The sequence below is a fragment of the Humulus lupulus genome, chromosome 7 (assembly GCF_963169125.1).
Source record: "Humulus lupulus chromosome 7, drHumLupu1.1, whole genome shotgun sequence".
Taxonomy (NCBI): Eukaryota; Viridiplantae; Streptophyta; class Magnoliopsida; order Rosales; family Cannabaceae; genus Humulus; species Humulus lupulus.
Window position 1 is genome coordinate 195,292,369 of NC_084799.1, and position 20,806 is coordinate 195,313,174.

Here is a 20,806-nt window from a genome sequence, read left to right on the forward strand (position 1 = left end):
CTCATACCAACCAACTAAATAAAATGGGCAAAGAAGAAATAAATCCATACCATCAATAATCAAAATTCAGAATTAAGCAGCAAAAGCACAAAATTGATAAATAAATAAAATGATACCTTAGCTATTGCTGCCAAAGCTGAAAAGGCTGCATCCCTCACATCTGGAGTCCCATCATTGAGGCACTGTGAAAAAGTAAGAAACGATAATATAGATAAGAGAGTCCATGAAACACCATGAACAGGATAATCCATGGTCAAAAATAGGTTGCACAATTATTTTTTTATTTCCCTTTGTCTTCTAGATTACAAATTAGAAAGTAAGAGCACCAAACCATGAATTAGTGCTCTAAACTCATCAAAACCAGTACTGAAGCTGTCTTCTAAAATAAATGGGAATAAGCAATGTTTAGCACATTTTACTCAACTCATTGTTAAAAAATATGAAATATATTACAACTACAAACATAAATGCACTTACCTCCATAAGGATAGGCACATAGTCCTTGTGCACCTTTAAAATAACAGCCTTGTTACTTGTTTCAATACAGAATGTTACCCAGTTAAGACTTGATGACCGTACAAGAGGAACTTTATTTTTTACAGCTGTCTTAATATATGCAATAGACAACATCCATTACAGTTTGGGCAAAATCAAAATTACCACCTATCAAAGCGATTACAAACACTCAAGTGCAAAGAATTTATGTCATCTAATCTCTAATAAAAAAAAACTTAAACCAAAAACATAGTAAGGAATCCTATGACAATACTATATTCTGAATTAAAGAACTACAGCGTAGGATAAAGATATACTTGCCTTCCACAATGTCAGCTAGACTTAAGCACCCAGCTGTATGCATTGCCTGAAGACTTTGATTTAGTGCCTCAATAGAGGCAGGTTTTTTCTCTTTCAATTTTTCCTTTATAAAAAAAAATAAGAGAGAGAGAGAGATAAATCAAAGGAGTTAGATAAATGCAATAAACCAATATCCCTTCTTCAATCTTTATTAAATTATTTCTAAGAAAAATCTGAGATAAACCAGATCAAAATATATATTAAAAGTAAAATTGAATAAAAAAATCACTTTATATACAAATCAAAGATACGATCAACATCATTTGAACTTCTAAAAAAGAATCTACTCGTATGACTAAGTGCACTTTTATTAATAAGAAAAATGAATGTACAAGTCAAAATCCAAAAAAAAATAATACCACCATGCTCAGTTGTAAGTAACTGGCAAAAAGTAAATGAACACTTGAATAGCTTGGTTACATTCAAATAGTCTGTTTGCATTTTAAGTTGATATAATATTATTTTTTTAGCTAGCAAAAAATGAACATACCAGCAAAACTGGCAATAGGAAGCGTGAACTTGCAGAGAAATTAGTTCTTAAACCCCGAGCAAGATTGCCAATAGCTTGAATTGCCTCGACTGCTATAGCGATATTAACATCTGTTATGAGCTGTACAGAAAAAGAATTAAATGATTTTTATTCATCAACTCAAAAAACAAGTATAAACTTATAACAGAAGTAAGAATATAAAGCATGAAGTTAAAACTTAATGGAGCAGATTGAACACTTAACTATGCAATATTAAAAAGATCCCTGGCAATAGATAGAGGTATAAACGATGCAAACGAAATACCCACACATAAAAAGACAATTTACCTTTTTTAGTGTCCGACAGATTTCTGAGAAATCACCAGGTGCTATTCTTTTTGTTGAAGCAAGCTTGGTTAGCTCTGCAACAGCCTCTTTCCGTTCTGACCACTTGGTTGCTTTCTGTGACATAAGGCACAAGATTTTAATAGCAGTACAGGAGCATCAAAACCAAATATTCCTAAATTAAATTACTACAACAAAAAAAAAAACTGAACTAGTTTGACGGAGAGAAGAAAGAAGACTGACCACTCCATCCCAAAATCCAGACTTCTCCAAAGGAGCCAATATATCAATAGGATCAACGAGCTCATACTCATATATTTCCTGAGGAGCTGACAATTAAAATATGTTAAACTATGCATAAAAAAGAGAGCTAAATAACCAACATCTCTGCAGTAAAAAAACTAATAAAATATAACACTAAAGTGTCAAACTTCTACAATGGTAATCACTTGTTACCCGCTGATTGAACACTCACTTGTCGTCATTTAATATCAACCAAGAAAAAGAATAATCTAATAGACTATGTGTATTACACACCATCAGATGTAGATTCCTCAAATGGGCCAGCACCCACAACTTCAGATACAACCTCCTTTTCTGACTCCTTGTCTTGCTCAGACCTGAAGACATCAATACCAACTAGGTTAAGAAAAATAAAAACAACAAGCAGATCAAACAGCTAATGAAAAAATGAATTTTCACCTTATTTTGCGACATGGCCTAGCTGCCCCTGTTACATTCACCAGCTCGGCTTCCAATTCTTTTTTCTTCAAAAAATAATAAATAATAAATAAGTCATTACTTCCAAGGATCAGGGAGCAACAAAAAATTCCATACGCAAAGCCGTACATGTAAGAAGTTATCATACCATTGTATCCCTCATTTTCTCAAATAATATTGATTTTACAGGGTCCTTTCCAATCCATCGACAAAGCTCAAGAGTAAGTCCTTTAGAAGATGCACGAACATTTTGATCTTGATGGTCAAATAGCTCAAGCAACATCTTTAATATCCTCTTTGGAGGCACAACTTTTGCTCCAAACTCACTATCAAACCAAACATGCAGATTAGATAAAGAAGTAAAAGAAACATTTCCCACAAAATTAAACTCAATACAAACCTTAAGGCTTGAAACATGACATCAATTGCGGGTACAAAAGCTTTAGCAACTTTGGCTTTTATCGCCTTCTCCATTGCATCCTGCAACAAACACACCATACTAAATATCCCAGAAAATCATAGCAGAAAAAAGATGAAGTTTCAGAGAGCACAATATAAGTTAAAAAAAAATATATTCAACCATACAATACACCAGCATTACTGTATGAATGAAAAAGAAAAGACAGAAAATATAAGAAACGACATACCAAGAAAGGCTCTACAGCCTCCAATTCAATCCAAAGCATAAAGATGACATGGGCCTTCTCCATCGTCTTAGGCCTACCGGTGAGACATTTCGCCACAACTGCGTCACATACTTCTTTGCCATACTTATACACAACAAAGCACAATGGCTTGGCCGCACACAGGGAAGAGGAGAAGAGCTGGCCTCTGGTGACGTCGTTTGCCTCTGGTGTCGTGTGAGGGTTTGGGCCCGCGTGGTTGAAGCTTCGACGGGCTCTGAAGATCCCTAGCCAGCGCGTGTAGGGGAAGGTAGCGGTCGGTCTCCACAAAGACAAAGGTGAGAGAGAAAGAGTGAAGGAGAGAGGTCTGGTGGGAGAAAGAGATCCGAGAGAGAGGAGAGAGAATGATGAGGAAAAAGGAGAAGGAATTGAAGGAAATGAATTGGCCCCAAATGAAATGAAAAAAAAAAAAGCTAAGTGGCGGGATGGTTTTATTATTACCGCCCTTTTTTCATAAAGTGCCCACTTTAGCATAACACTTTTTTATTAGTATTATATTCATGTGTTATGGAAATGGGTATTTGGTGTAGTGAAGTCAATCAAGTGAATAGATAGTAGTACTCAAATTTTGTCCCATTTGAGATATGAGTACTAGTGTGTTACCAAAATGAGGGTTAAAACTGAAAGGTTTTTTAATAGAACTTAGTCTTGAGAAGACAAGTATTTTAGGGTAACAAAATACTGTAAGAGTTCTACCTATATAGACCTAGGAGTGGTGCCGCCGCTCATGAGAATTGGGAGTCATTCTCAAGAAAAGTCTATGAATGGAATGTGCACATGGCCATTAACGATGCAAAAGCGAGACATTGAGGTCTCAAGTGAACACAACAAATGTGTGTGTGTTATCACCGGTTTGTTATCAAGGGATAGTGGTTCAATGCTTCGGCAACCAAAATTTCAACAAACTTTGTGATAATTACACTAAGGTAAAATTCAAGTCGAAAGACATTTTACTTTATGCACCAATGCAAAGGTTTCTATAGAGAGTCATTATTTAATCAAGTGGGGGAATATTATATTTTAATATAATGTTTTGATTGATTAAATTAGTGTTACAAAAAGTGATTGTTTAATCTAAGTGGGGGAATGTTATATTATTTTAAATAATATAATGTTAGATTAAATAATGTCACATAATGTGATTTGTCACACCTTGTAACATATTATTGAGAGTCACAAAATTGGACACATGTATGTGCCCAAATGTGACATATTTTGGAGTTACAAACTTGTAACTCTCAAATCTAATATTACCCAATAATGTGTAGATTTGATATTACACATTTTGATTTGAATTTCTTAAAGCCGTATGTGAAATATGGCTGTTAGAGATGTGATTTTAACTCCCATAATGTGTATGGAAGTTACAAAATCAAGTGAGAATGAATTTGGAACGTTTTGGCAAATTTGGAAAATTGGTTGCTGAAAAAATGACTTGGGCCGCTGCCTATGTTTTTCAGGCAGCGGCCCAAGAGGCAAAAATAGGCAAAAACACACCGTGGGCCGCGGCTCGTGTTTTTCAGGCCGCAGCCTGAGCGGCTGACAGCATTTTCCAACTTTGGTTTTTATCCAATTTTGAACGTTTCCAACAGCCAAGTAACTCCCAAATCTCTATTTTAATTCCATAAAACATCCAATTAATCATTGGTAATAGCCATGGGGGTTGGTGGAATTTGAAATTCAAAGGGTGTCTCAAAACTCTATAAATAGGAGCCTAATGCTCACTTGTAAGACACACCATTTTTCATCCACAAAGCACTTGGCTGAAAAATACACCTTAAGGCTTGATTATTCCAGAGAGCTATTTCCTTGAGAGATCCCTTAGTGCTTAGAGAATAGGGGGAAATAAGCTTTTGGACAAAGGTCTTGAACCTTGTTCAAGTTGGTGATCCCCACTACTCTACACTTTGGTTGTGTGAGAGTTTGTTTGTGTTTTCATTCTTTTGATCTTGTTGATCTTATTTACCTGTATTATTATTGTTTTGAGTTTGTAATCTTATTCTCCTACATCTTTCTAGTTACTTGTATTTTGAGCAATTGAGTTGTAATATTTATTTAATCAATTAACTTGTCTATTGTATTTTTGCATAGACTTGTATATTGGTTTTTCCATATTTCCATTGAGCAATAATATATATTCTCTAACAACAGGTATAATGGGGGCAACACTCCTAGATGGAGCCTGCTGCCGCAGAATTCGAATCTGTTCATCTTGGCTCTATAGCCGAGCCTGCATGTCTGCCATCAGTTGCTGCTAGTTCTCAGGGACTGGCGGAAGGGTTTGACCCTGATCATCATCATCTCTAGTTCTGGACCTGCCGGCTAGTCGCGTAGATTTTCTTGGACGCATAATTATCCAAGTCAATCTGCAATCAACGACTCGGCAATCAGACTATGATGACAGGGTAATAATCCTTTCATGATCCATCATTGGAACTCCAATCATTCACAAGCAATCAATTTCATAGAAATTTATCCAGATATTCATCCATATATTCATCCACATGCATAGCGGTGATGATAAGAACGCCTCAATAACATCATGCAATAGTCAAGGGCCAGGCCCTATCAGTATCTCATGCTCCCTATTAATCAAACAAATATCAACAGTCATATCTCATTGTAATGACCCAACTACTCTAGACTCTTGGACCATTAACGAAACTATACATACAAATTCTTACTAAAACTTACATTTGCGAAAATACCATAATTTTATTAGAAAACTTATAGAAATAAGAGTTACTTACATAAATACCAAGAAGGATATGGGATCCCATTGTTTGAAAAACAAAACATAACATGATTTATAAAATAAAGGGATTACATAGTAAGTGCGGAAAATACATATAAAGACCATAAACAAATGACTACATCCTCGAAATCGAACTCTCGACTCCTTGACTCCATTCATCATCGATACACAATCTCCAAGCATCCACGAACCTTACCGCCACTAATAGCTATTTTCCTGCACATTTAAACAAAAAGGAATGAACCTAATGCCTAGCAAGGAAAAATCTAACGCAAACTTCACATACATAAATTTCATAATAAACATAAAGACATATCATAACACTTATTACATACACATACTATAATGGCCATTATTACTTGGGGTCCCATAGACTAAACAAGTCATATGCCCATGAGATTAGTGGGGTCCTACTAGCTAAGTAGGTCATATGCCCATAATCTATTTGGGGTCTTGTTAGTCATATGGGTCATATGCCCAAGCCTACAAACATACATATTCATAATATATTTTATAACATAAAACATAAGATAACACAAGCATATAACATATAGATTCTATCCTATTTTCCTTACCAAAGTTACCGGGATATGTGGACAGCGTTGGGACTTTGGAACACTCCTAATAACCATTATGAAAAAGAGTGAGTCTAATGAAGAAAAAGAGATGAAAATGAATGGGAAGACTAAACCATTGAGAAACATACTTACCGAAACTTATGTGCTCAAGAACTTAGATTTCCTAACCAAAATAAGAATGAGGTTAGAAGACTGAGTAGAAGGCTATGAGGAAGAAAATAACATAAAGCCAATGAACTGGAGTTTTGGGTTACCTTAAAGACTTGTAAGACCAATCTACACCACAAACCGAAATACTATAGAACCTTACTTCCCAAAGTGTTTGATAATCTTATGAGGATCAAGCTTATGATTTCCCCAAACCAGGTGTTTACACTCTCACACTCACTTAGCACTTGCAGCCTCTGAACTTAGAGAAAAAGATGAATAATGGCTGGGTACTAGGTCCTATTTATAGAGTTTAGGAATGAAAGGATCTAAATTTTACTTGAATAAAAATAATGGCATTTTAGGTGAAAATAATTTGAATAATCGTTCAGCAGAGGCTGAAGACTCGTTCAAAAAGATGCTGGACTTATCAAGAGGTTGAATGGCTGAAAGGAAAAAGAATTCAAAAACATTCAAAATATGCTGAAGGAGGCGATATATCGCCTAGGCCAGTATGCCCGAGGCTGTCGTGCATCGTCTCGTGTTTTCCGTATCTACATGCTGCGATATATCGCCCCCTATAGCTGCGATATATCGGCACACGCTGATTAATTAAACACGAAATTACACATTTTTAGCTAAGTTTTAATGGAGTAAACAGCCTTGACTAAGCCCTCAACGTATTCAAAGCTGCTGACTGACCTTATAGCATTCAAACTTTACTCCTTATTAAATTTAATCCTCAAAATACTTAATCCTTAATCACCCATTCATAACATGTGCTTAAAATCCTATTGGTCCTTATTTAAACCTTATGGTATAATAAATATTATCCTTAATATCAGTCATATAATCAAACCTTAGGTTAACATTAATATTCTTAAACTATAGGTTAAACTTAGAAAATCTATAAGTACTACTATGAGTGTCCAAATAATTCCCGGTCTGAACCAAAAATCCACAGTTACAAAGATAACACTATACATACTATAATACTACTAAATAATTAGCTAAGTAAATTTCTTGGACTCTACACTCATCCAAATCATTTAAGCACATAATCATGTGTACACAATTACCAAACCCTGAGTCAAGCTTGTCTTTCGCGACGAATGTACATGTCCAGCCAGTCTTCAAGAACCCATAAACCCAGGACACTCTAATACCAAGTTGTAATGCCCTGGATAACCAAGACCGTTACACTGTGTGTTTATAAAAGTGCTAGACTTGCTAATAAAGTCATTTAGTTAAAAACGTGTTACTGAGACTATAATGGAACTAGGGTTAAAAGATTTTGGTCTCAAAAGCTGCATTTCTTATAAATAAACATTTTCTGTCTACACGGGATCCCAAAAATATAAAGTTAAAACCATTTACAAAGATTCAAGATTTAAATACAGTAATTAGCCATTCTAAGGCAAAACAGACTGTTAGGCATTCCTTGTCCTGATCCACTCCTCGGCCATGGCGGTCGAACAGCTGACTAAGTACATTCAGCCCCGCAGCTCTCCATCTCAGGATTGGTCCAGTTTGCCTTTGCCTTTACCTTCACCACGTAGCACCCGTGAGCCAAGGCCCAGCAAGAAAACATAATAACAGGGCATAAACAATCAACAGACAATCCAATATCTCATATCACATAAACATGTTCTCAACAGTTTAAGCATTCATGATAACCAAGTATTCAGCATACCAAACATATCATCTCATATCAATAACCAATTCACAAATGATAACTAGGGTTAGCGCCTTCAGGCCGCACCCTCTGTTTATCCCACTGACTCTGACCCGCTTAAACCGAGCTCAGTGAATATTAAGCTGTCCTCGGCTACCAGTGGCCAAGCTGCGCCCTATGCGCAAATAATGTATACGACACCCTTAGTCCGTTTATCACGTGTCCCATGGCATAATACCATCGATGACATTATACAGATATCGGGAGCACTTAGTCCCATCACAAACATATAACCGGGTGCAGTTTTCTTACCTTTAAATTTGCTAGCTTTGTTCACTTTGATCCTTGAGCACGATCCCTCTTGAGCCCTAGGGCACACCTAGTCACAACCATATGTCAGAATCATCACCAACCCTCCAGTCCAAGACCTAGCCTCAGGACCAATCCCGAGCCCTCGGGAAGCTCTAATTCCACCAATCGGGGTGGTGGAATCAAACCCCGAACCCCTGGGCAAAAACCCTTGAAAATAACTCAAAAACCCTCTTCTGGAAGTAGGGTAGCGCTACAGCGCTCTTTGGAGGGTGCTACAGCACTACAAGAAAAACCCAAAACCCCCCAAACAACCTAGCCTAGCGCTACAGCGCCCAAAGGCTAGCACTGTAGCGCTAGTCACAGAACCAGCTACCCTGCATTTTTCCTTCCTGCGATTTCCCCGAGCCAACCCTTACCAAAAATTTTCCAACCTTCAACCAAACTTAAAAACAAGCTTATCAACATACTTCACTCATCCCAAGCATCCCAAATACACAAAACCCAATCACATGCATCCCTAAACATAGAATTCACCATAGATGAACCTAGAGTTCAAAAACTCAGCCAAACAACAAAACTTTAGAATTCAAGTGTCCAAGCTCAAAGTTTCTTACCTTTAATTGGAAAGTTGATGTTAGGATATCCTATACTCTTCCTTGGCTTCCTCCTCCTCAAACCCCTGGCCTGGATTCCCTGGAATTCCCATCAAATTCTAGATATCATAGTTCAACACCAAACCAGAAAGTGAAGAAACCTCAAAGTCTTACCTCCACTGAGTGAATTGCCCTGCCAATTCCTCAATCTTAACTTAGAAACCTAATTACTCAGCTTGACCTAGATCTCCTCTAAACTTTGCTCCAAGAAACCTCAAGAAAAATGGTGGAGAAGATCAGCCTAAACCGACCTTGCTTTTCTTTTCCTTCTTTCTCTTTCTTTTCTTTCCTTTTCTTTCCTCCAGACTTCTATTTCATTCTACAAACTCCACTAAGCATAAAGCCTCAGTTATGCCTATTTCTTATAAGCCCAAATGACCACAATACCCTCCCCTTTAATTCTAACTTCTGTAATCCACCTAGGGGTATTTTGGTCATTTCACCCATTTCTGGCTAATTCCTCGAGTGTCTTTAATATATTATGCTTACTTCCCGATACCTAATTAATCACCAACTATATTCCTCAATATCAAAATTAACCCCAATATATTCTATAAAATCCCATTTACACCCCAGGCTCCCCCCGAGCTGGGTATAAATCCCCGCCGTGACTTTTTCACTAACCTGCTCACTAGGATCGTCTCGAATCACAGATCACAAATATATCCGCATAATAATGTGGTCTCAACAATTATCACACATATATACAGTTATGCCCTCAACGGGCCAAAATTACAATTATGCCATTTCTAACCTAATTAGGGCCTACATGCATACTAATACACATAGTCATGCATCTCAAATATTCAAATAGCCATATAACATACTTTTAATTATTAAATCACATGTATTCCAATTATGCCCTCTCGGTACACTAATCAAGGCCCTTAAGCCTCATTAGTAAATTTGGGTCGTTACATGTATGGTCGAGCTCTACTCCCCAGTCGAGCTCTATGCTATCAATTAGACTTTGGAAATCTCAACTCATGCTAATCGAGCCCTAAACTGAAAGTTCATTGCGTTTTTAAAAATCTCGACCATAACCACTTGAGCTCTACTCGTTTAGTAGAGTTCTACATTTTAAACCAATATTTTTCAAATCATGCCTTTAGTGCTCTAAATTTAAAGCCATTTGATTTCAATTAAATATATTATCTATTCTAAAAAAAAGTACAAGAATAGAAAAATGTATTTAACTTCATTTACCTCACTATCTAATTGAGTCATTGTTGTGTCTGCGGGAGGTGTTGGTGGCACACTGGCATCCAACGATGTTGAGCATGACAACTCCAGACTAGATTCATGAATAATCAACTGTCGTTGAATCGGTTGTTGTGGTTCTCTAATACTTGGTACTTTCGTTCGTGCCATGGAATCTAGGAAATAGAGTGTGTAAGAGTTGAGCTTGGGTGATTGGACAATCGATCCACCTAAAAATTCTAATGGAAAGCAAATTTACATAAAAATATTATTATTCAAACATCATAATAAGATCTATTTAAATATATGGGTCTAAGAAAATTGACTTAAAGTGATTATGTACCATGACTGAAATCTTCAATAAAAACAAGGTTGTTAATATATCAATTATCAAACTAAGCTAAAATGTACACTCTACATCACATATCCAATATGTTTTTTTTAACAAAAAAAAAAAGATAATGAAGTAGTACAATTAATCAATGCAATGTAAGTATTCATTTCAAATATCAAACCATAAGCAACATCACATATTGTATATTAGTTGAAAATCTCAATCTAATTTAATAAAAGTTAGTTCATTGAGACATTTTCACAAACATATGGTTTGCATTATTATTAAGATTGTAAAAAAAATTAATAAACAAAATAAATATTATAGCAAAGTTTAATAGATTATACAAAAGTTTAATACAAAAAATGGGTACTCACTGTCATTTTAATCCAAGGAATCAACTCATTCATATATATATATGTATATAAGCTGAAAGAAAACAAAACAAAATACAAAAACAAAAAAGTGGGAAATGTACCTTGGTGTGGGAGTGACTATACTTTTTTTGTTTTGCTTCTTTTCAATTCTTTGGTAATTGTATTATTAATATTGTAATCAAGGAATGGAAAAAAAGGGGAGTGTGAAAATGGGGCCTGCGAAAATGATAAAAGATATTATATATATAGGGTTTTTAGGGTAAGGCTATTTTAGTAATTGTATTGTTAAAATTGTAAAAAAAATTAATAAAAAAATAAATATCACTCAAATATAAAGATGTTATATTATTGAAACTGGTTAATCATACGGTTATATAACTCAAAAGCCCTTTATTAAAGTTAGTTCATTGAGTCATTTTCACAAACATATGATTTGCATTATTATTAAAATTGTAGAAAAAATTAATAAACAAAATAAATATTATAGCAAAGTGTAATAAATTATACAAAAGTTTAATACAAAAAATGGGAACTCACTGTCATTTTAATCCAAGGAATCAACTCATTGATATATAAGGTGAAAGAAAACATAACAAAAAACAAAAAAGTGGGAAATGTACCTTGGTGTAGTAGCGGGAGTGACTATACTTTTTTTGTTTTGCTTCTTATCAATTCTTTGGTAATTTTATTATGAGGTCAATATTGTATTATTAATATTGTAATCAAGGAATGGAAAAAAATGAGAGTGTGAAAATGGGGCCTGCGAAAATGATAGAAGATATTATATATATAGGGTTTTGAGGATAAGGCTATTTTAGTAATTGTATTGTTAAAATTGTAAAAAAAAATTAATAAAAAAAATAAATATTACTCAAATATAAAGATGTTATATTATTAAAACTGGTTAATCATACGGTTATATAACTCAAAAACCCTTTAATAAAGTTAGTTCATTGAGACATTTTCACAAACATATGGTTTGCAATATTATTAAGATTGTAGAAAAAAATTAATAAACAAAATAAATATTATAGCAAAGTGTAATAGATTATACAAAATTTTAATAGAAGAAATGGTACTCACTGTCATTTTAATCCAAGGAATCAACTCATTTATATATATATATATATATATAAATTTATAAGCTGAAAGAAAACAAAACAAAAAATTGGGAAATGTACCTTGGCGTGGTAGTGGGAGTGACTATACTTTTTTTGTTTTGCTTCTTTTCAATTCTTTGGTAATTGTATTATGAGGTCAATATTGTATTATTAATATTGTAATCAAGGAATGGAAAAAAAAGGGGAGTGTGAAAATGGGGCATGCGAAAATGATAGAAGATATTATATATATATACGGTTTTCAAGGTAAGGCTATTTTAGTAATTGTATTGTTACAATTGTAAAAAAATTAATAAAAAAATAAATATTACTCAAATATAAAGATGTTATATTATTGAAACTGGTTAATCATACGGTTATATAACACAAAAGCCCTTTATTAAAGTTAGTTCATTGAGTCATTTTCACAAACATATGGTTTGCATTATTATTAAAATTGTAGAAAAAATTAATAAACAAAATAAATATTACAGCAAAGTGTAATAAATTATACAAAAGTTTAATACAAAAAATGGGTACTCACTGTCATTTTAATCCAAGGAATCAACTCATTTATATATATATATATATAAGCTCAAAGAAAACATAACAAAAACACAAAAACAAAAAAGTGAGAAATGTACCTTGGCGTGGTAGTGGGAGTGACTATACTTTTTTTGTTTTTCTTCTTTTCAATTCTTTGGTAATTTTATTATGAGGACAATATTGTATTATTAAAATTGTAATCAAGGAATGGAAAAAAATGGGAGTGTGAGAATGGGGCCTGCGAAAATGATAGAAGATATTATATATAGGGTTTTCAGGGTAATTCTATTTTAGTAATTGTATTGTTAAAATTGTAAAAAAAAAAAAAGTATTACTCAAATATAAAGATGTTATATTATTAAAACTGGTTAATCATACGGTTATATAACTCAAAAGCTCTTTAATAAAGTTAGTTCATTGAGCCATTTTTACAAACATATGTGTGCATTATTATTAAGATTGTAGAAAAAAATTAATAAACAAAATAAATATTATAGCAAAGTGTAATAGATTATACAAAAGTTTAATACAAGAAATGGGTACTCACTGTCATTTTAATCCAAGGAATCAACTCATTTATATATATAAATATATATATAAGTTGAAAGAAAACATAACAAAAAACAAAAACAAAAAAAGTGGGAATGTACCTTGGCGTGGTAGTGGGAGTGACTATACTTTTTTTGTTTTGCTTCTTTTCATTTTTTTGGGTAATTTTATTATGAGGTCAATATTGTATTATTAATATTGTAATCAAGGAATGGAAAAAAAATGGGAGTGTGAAAATGGGGCCTGCGAAAATGATAGAAGATATTATATATATAGGGTTTTCAGGGTAAGGCTATTTTTGTAATTGTATTGTTAAAATTGTAAAAAAAAAAAAAATATTACTCAAATATAAAGATGTTATATTATTAAAACTGGTTAATCATACGGTTATATAACTCAAAAGTCCTTTAATAAAGTTAGTTCATTGAGACATTTTTACAATTAATAAACAAAATAAATATTATAGCAAAGTGTAATAGATTATACAAAAGTTTATTGCAAGAAATGGGTCCTCACTGTCATTTTAATTCAAGGAATCAACTCATTTATTTATTTATATATATATAAGTTGAAATAAAACAAAAACAAAAAAGTAGGAAATGTACCTTGTCGTGGTAGTGGGAGTGACTATACTTTTTTTGTTTTGCTTCCTTTCAATTATTTGGTAATTGTATTATGAGGTCAATATTGTATTATTAATATTGTAATTAAGGAATGGAAAAAAGGGGAGTGTGAAAATGGGGCCTACGAAAATGATAGAAGATATTATATATATAGGGTTTTCAAGGTAAGGCTATTTTAGTAATTGTATTGTTAAAATTGTAAAAAAATTAATAAAAAAAATAAATATTACTCAAATATAAAGATGTTATATTATTAAAACTGGTTAATCATACGGTTATATAATTCAAAAGTGCATTTTTGAAAATACATTCATTAAATATATAGTATTGTATTAAATATTATTATCATAATAATATTTTATAATATTTGAATTCATATTAATATAATTAGTAAAAAATTAGAATTATATATTATTATCATAATAATATTTTATAACATTTAAATTTATATTAATATATTTATTAAATATTTAGTATTGTATTGTATATTATTATAATAATGATATTTTATAATACTTGACTTTTAATTTATATTATAATAATTCTTAAATATTTATTTTTAATTAATTTTAAAAGTATATTCCGTTAAATATTTAGAATATTTTATTAAAGTTAACGAAACAAACTATTAAAACAAAAAATTTCCCATATTTATTGTTGTAATTGTTCAATTTTATTGGTTTTTCAGATCTTAATATAAAAAGATTATAACATAAATAAAACAATTCATTCAAGAAAAGCATTAGTAGTTTCATTTGTATCATTCTCAGGGACATTTCATTTTAATCCCAAGGAAAAAATATTTACATGGTGATGGTATTGGCATTCTTTGCCATACAAAATTGTAACAATAATTTTTGTCAGTAGTTAGCATCTATCTATACTAATCACCATTCATTAGACATTAATTTAAGCTAGAGACAAGATTGATGAAAGCTTCTTCACTGCAAGGAATTGTTAGAGCACCCATTGGATGATCAAATCTGAATTCTTCTTCAGCTTGACATAGCAACTCATGGAATGAATGGTGGTTCAAGTACGACACAGGGATCACAAATCTTGTCATTTTGTTCTTCCCAACATAAACTGCCAAATAGCCTTTTGGAACATCTTTTGCACTAGAAAAAGGCTTCTGAATAAGTTGCTTAGCATGAACTACACCAGGAAAATGGAAGCCCATGATTGTTGAAGTCTCTAAAGGCAGAAAAAGAAAGAAAATGTAAGCAAAGAGAGAGCTCTAGTACTTGAAAATGTGAGGAGTTGAGATGCTGAAGAACCCCAATCTTATGAGTATATATAATCAATACCGTTGATGATAATTGTAGAATAGATATCTCCTTGTGTGGAAATGAATGGTGGAGACTGAAGATGCAATTAGTGGCATAGTCTTTGAGCAATCACATGGTTGTGTCTTCCTACTCTTTATTATTGATTCAAAGTTATAAACCGACTAATTTGAAAGCGACTAAAGGAAAAAATTGTTAGTTGAAGAATGCATTAGTTGACCACATGTCATATGTTTCAAGTGGGGTTCCCTTGTAGTTTGTTCACCTGGTAATGTCTATACATATGTCACAGTCACAACAAAGTGTTCATGTATGAGTCAGAAGACAAAGCCATGTGAAGATTCAAATACTTGTGTTTCTTTGCAAATTCCACACCAACCCAGTTACTTGAGTATGCCAGAGAATCATTCATCTATATATATACAGGCAGATTACCGTGATACTTAATCATCAAGTTCTCATATTGTTTGTTGAAAAATAGTTTGTTATCTAAAACGAAAACTCAAAGAAAACAGCTTTGAGGACTACAAACATTCCAAAAGGCTACTTTGAAAATTAGATGGGTGAAATTACAATTACTTGCAGAGATGATATCTTCTTTGATCTCAGTTCTAAGAATTGTAAACACTGAAGTCAAGAAGAATTGGAGAGAGGAAAGAGGACATTAAGATTCTTACTATGCAATATTAATCTTATGATGGAATAAGAAAATGTAGAAGATTTTTATACTGAAGTCAAGAAGAATAAAGACTTCAACTTCAATTAAATAATCCATTCAAGAAAAAGAAATGCAATAGCATTCATTTGCATCATTCTTGGAAACATTTCTTTTCTGGCCATCCTAAGGACAAATATTTACATTTTTTGTCATCCATTTTGTTTATACTGAGAAATAAAATGGATGTACGTACGTGCCTGTTTTACAAGGGAAAGAAAGATGTCCAAATTATGTTTCTATACATATATATTCCTTTATCCAAATTAATAGTGAAAACTAAAGAGGCAAGTAGTTGGATGGGGTCTATTAAGAAGCATAGTCCTTGAGCAATCACATGGATCTGTTCTTTTAAGGAAATTAACAATGAAAGGTGGAAACAAATAGCTGGATTAGCCTACTTAACTTTCTTTCTCTTGTTGGTTGAATAAAAAAAGATAATGAGCTAGTTCATTACATATGTTTCACAATGGTTTTTCTTTGTTGCAAATCTTATAGCACAAATGGGCTCTGTTGCTGTTTGTTCTCTTGGTAATGGTAAGACAGATCATATGTGTTAATGTCTTAATTATAGCTAAACTATCATATATGATTTGAAAGACAAAGCCATGTGAACTTCAAATGCTGATGTCTCTTGCAAATTTGTCATACCTTAACAAATGTCTTCAGCACCACTTATTTAGAAGCTTTAGATATGTATGCATTCCAAAAATCGATTCATCTATATATAAAGGTACATAACCACACAAACTAAATCACCACCAAGTCCTCACATTCTCTACTACAAAATATTTTTGTGAACTCTAACACTTCTTCTAAAGAAAACCACAAAGGAATATCAACATGGCATTTGGATTGTCTGGTTTTGTTCAGGGTAAGAAGACTCTCCGAAGATCACTTTTAGGCAATAAGGAAGCAACTTTGAAGTCTTCAACCATTCCAAAAGGATACTTTGCTATCTATGTTGGAGAAGATCAGAAGAAGCGCTATGTAGTACCTCTTTCGTACCTAAATGAGCCTACTTTTCAAGACTTGCTAAGTGTCACGGGCCGACTATTTGGGTACTCCAAGTAGACGGAACGTGCGGCACTTGCAGACTCTTCAAGCTAGCAAGTCAGCCTACAACACACACCTGCAGGCAAACAAACTCAATGGTTAGCCACATACACATCTCGAACATGCAACGGGCAATAACGAAGTATGAGCAAGCACAAAGCAAGTCATTCCTAGGAACGTCCACACAACACAAAGCACACGACACGGCAAGTGGCACGCAATGGCCCAACGAAGATAACAAACAAACAATACATAGGCAACAAGGAAGTGCACATGGGCAAGTATGGATAAATATCGTTTTATTAATATATAGCCTTGATAGGGCAAAGGAGTACACAACTTTGGCCCCTATCTGCTGATGGTCATGGTGCTTCCCTAAGTCACCAGGTCACCTCCCTCTAAGGAGCCTTCTAGGGAAATAAGGTCTTCCTAGTAACATATATGATTTTTGTCCGGGAGACATATGCATAATTACAAAACTGCCACTACCCTATCCCATGAGGTTGCTTGGTACAAGACTTGACTAATGATCAAGCACCAAGGCATGCTCACTTACAAAATGGCCCCATGTGGGTGTGCCAAAGGGGCAGCACGCCACACTCTCCCCCACTTAATTCTTCGGCGTCCTCGACGAAGTAGCTTGTAGATCTTCAATCTTCCGCGTGAGCTTCTTCAAGTCTTTTGCCCTCTCCCAGCTGATCTCGTCATCTGCGAGCCCCTTCCATTTTACTAGATACTCCTTATGCTTTTTACGGTCAGTGGTGACCGTCCTTTCCGCCAGGATTTCTTCAGGTTGACGCTTGCTCCTTGGCTGAATGATGACTCCTCCTCTAGTTGACTGGTTGCGCTCTGGATTTGCTGGATCTTCATGATACGACTTCAAGTTGTTGACGTGAAGGACCGGGTGTATCTTCATCCATGCTAGTAGGTCGACTTTGTAGGAAGTTAGGCCAACTTTTGAGATGACTGAGACCGGACCCTCGTACTTGCGAACGAGACTGATGTCTTTGTCTCCTCGGAATCTCAACTGTTCGGGCCTCAGCTTGATTAACACTAAGTCACCTGCTTTGAACTCCAGTGGTCTGCGCTTCTGATCTGCCCACTTCTTCATTCTTCTTGATGCTTTTTCTAAATAAGCTCGGGCAATCTCTGTTGTTTTCTTCTAGTCTTTTGTGAAGTGAAAGGCTCGTGGGTTCCGACCGCGATATTCATCCACTGTGTGGGGCAACAGTGGCTGTTGTCCCTTAACAACTTCAAAAGGGCTCTTATTTGATGAAGAACTCTTTTGAGAGTTGAAGCAAAATTGAGCTACATCGAGTAGTTGCGGCCAATTCTTCTGATTCGCATTGACAAAGTGGCGCAAGTACTCCTCCAACATCCGGTTGAATCTTTCTGTCTGCCCATCTGTCTGTGGATGGTAGCTCGAGGATATGTTCAGTTGTGACCCTAAGAGACTGAATAGTTCGGACCAAAAGGTCCCAGTGAATCTTCCATCTCGGTCACTAACAATGTTCTGGGGCACTCCCCAATATTTGACAATATGCTTGAAAAATTGTCGGGCTGTCTCTTCTGCCGAACAGTACTTCGAAACCGGGATGAATGTGGCGTACTTTGAGAATCTGTCCACGACCACCAAGATCGCACTTAAATCCTCCATCTTCGGTAGACTGGTGATAAAGTTGTTATCCAAAGAGCAGGCGTGGATGATGTGGCGAACATTTTTAACACGTGGTTGACACCTGGCAGAGGTTCTGTTCGACCATTGACCAGGGAGATTCCCCTAGCATAACATTTGGATTTTATATACCACCAGCTTGGTCGTATACTCTATATATTTTGAAAAGATCTTGTGCAATAATGATCATATCCAAGATTATCTCCCATGATTCATGAGTATCCGATTAATTAGGAAAGAATATCTGTAACAAATTTGTGTAATCTTCCTTGAGCCTATAAATAAGGAAAAATAGCTCAAGGAAGGGGACTTTTGCTTATTTTGAGTTTATGCTTTAGAAGAGAATTATATTTATTACCTTTGGATTGTGTTATTCATCCCTCTAAGGTTTATGAAACTCAAAGAACCCTAGTTCTTTGATCACTCCTTTGAGAATTAATATCAATAATAGCTTAAGTGGGCATAGGTCATCACCAATTCGTGGGGCCAAACCACTATAATTTGTTGTGTTGTTTACTGTTCTTTCCATTAGATCTATTTCAATACCTTCTATCACATCAAGCATTTGACTCCGTGTCAGTTGACCCAAACAAGGGTCAACATTCTGGTGCTTTCATTGAGAGCTTGAGACGAGGTTGTTGAAGCACTAATGGCAAAGACAACCAAGAAGACTGGACAGGTTGCTGACGCTGCACCATCTCAACCTCCTCCTTCGAACATGGCTGAGAATGAGCCACACTTGGAGTTTGATGAGGAGGAACTGGACTTCGAAATGGTGAGAAATACTCTGGGAGTATTGCAAGATGAATTGGCCAATCTAAGGGCCAGCCAAGAAAGTGCCGCGGAGACCATGGTGTGACAGCAGCAAGAAATAGAGCGTCAGCGCCAAGCGTTGAGTGAAAGACAGGCGGAGATGGACCGTCATTAGAGGGAGGCCATGGCAGCCCTCAAAGCCACCCTCCAATTGGCTAGGAGTCAGGCTGTGCCTGCCTTGCAGCCTGACCAACCCCCGAATGGGCCACCTCAAAGAAATCCTAATCCTACCCCTCCACTCTAGCCAACGAGCCCTCAAAGGTCAGAGCAGCCAACAATGCCTCAGGATGATGTCCCACTTAGGGACCCAGAGACGCAACCTCCATCCCAGGCTGGTCGAGGCAATCCCCCACTTTCAAGGCAGAATAGGGCTGGGCAGCAGCCCCGCAGCCCTAGAGGCCCAAGGGGTGAAGAGCCACACCCACCGAGCAGGGGGCAGTGTCCTTCTAGCAAAAAAAGGAACTCAGAAACAGGCTCTACGGTCAGGGGCCCCCAACGGCATGATAATGCACGGGGACATAACGACCAGCGCAGGCCTCCCCCTAACGCTCGGGAAGTTCCAGCCCAAGGAGGCAACCGAGGAGACAGTCGGTCCCATCATAGTCAATCAAGGTTCAGAGATGGCCATGGCTACAATGAGGCTGACTCGGGTAGAGGGAATTCTGGTCGAAGGAGCGAGGAGAGAGGTGGAGGCAGAAGCCCACCGCCTAGAGAAGACCAACAAGCAAAACAATGTCTTTAGCCGGCTCGGAGCCAGCGAGCAACGACGAAGAGATGAAGACTTAAGGGATGTACTAAATGACCGCCGAGAACGGCACGACGAGTACATTCCCCCGGCACCAGAGGCCTCGACAATTCCTGAAGCCGTTCAGGCCCAGATAGGTGCCCTAAACCATGCAGTGCAACAACTAGTCAGGGGAAGAACGTCTCACATCGAGTACAATAGGAGAAGGGGCACTCCTTTCATTCAGAGGATTGTTGTGGCAGAGACTCCCAATAAGTTTAAAATTCCCACTCTTCCGAACTTTGACGGGTATGGTGACCCAGTATCTTATGTCAACAAATTTGAGATACAAATGGACATTTAGAAGGTGTCCGAAGACGCTCGGTGCAGGATCTTTCCTGCAACACTTTGATGTTGCACATGAGTGGTTCTTTAAGTTCCCTCATGCAAGTATTGTATCTTGGGAGATGTTCGTAAAGGAGTTTTACAGACAATTCTATGCGGGTCGTGTGCACCCAACTGAGGCAAACCAGCTGGTCGAGATACGCCAGCAAGAAGGAGAACCACTGAAAGACCACGTCCAGCGTTTCATGCGAGCTGCGGCAAGGGCCAAAAT

The 20,806-nt window shown here is 35.7% G+C and overlaps 1 long non-coding RNA gene across 1 annotated transcript; it reads right to left on the bottom strand.

Annotated features, from left to right (window-relative positions):
- Positions 1–715: 715 nt before the first annotated feature.
- LOC133790077 (uncharacterized) lies at positions 716–3,085 on the bottom strand. Its single transcript, XR_009873878.1, has 6 exons — positions 2,538–3,085; positions 2,372–2,436; positions 1,913–2,289; positions 1,673–1,786; positions 1,346–1,465; positions 716–919 (listed from the first exon to the last, which is right to left on the bottom strand). It is a non-coding gene; the product is annotated as an uncharacterized LOC133790077 (long non-coding RNA).
- Positions 3,086–20,806: the final 17,721 nt, after the last annotated feature.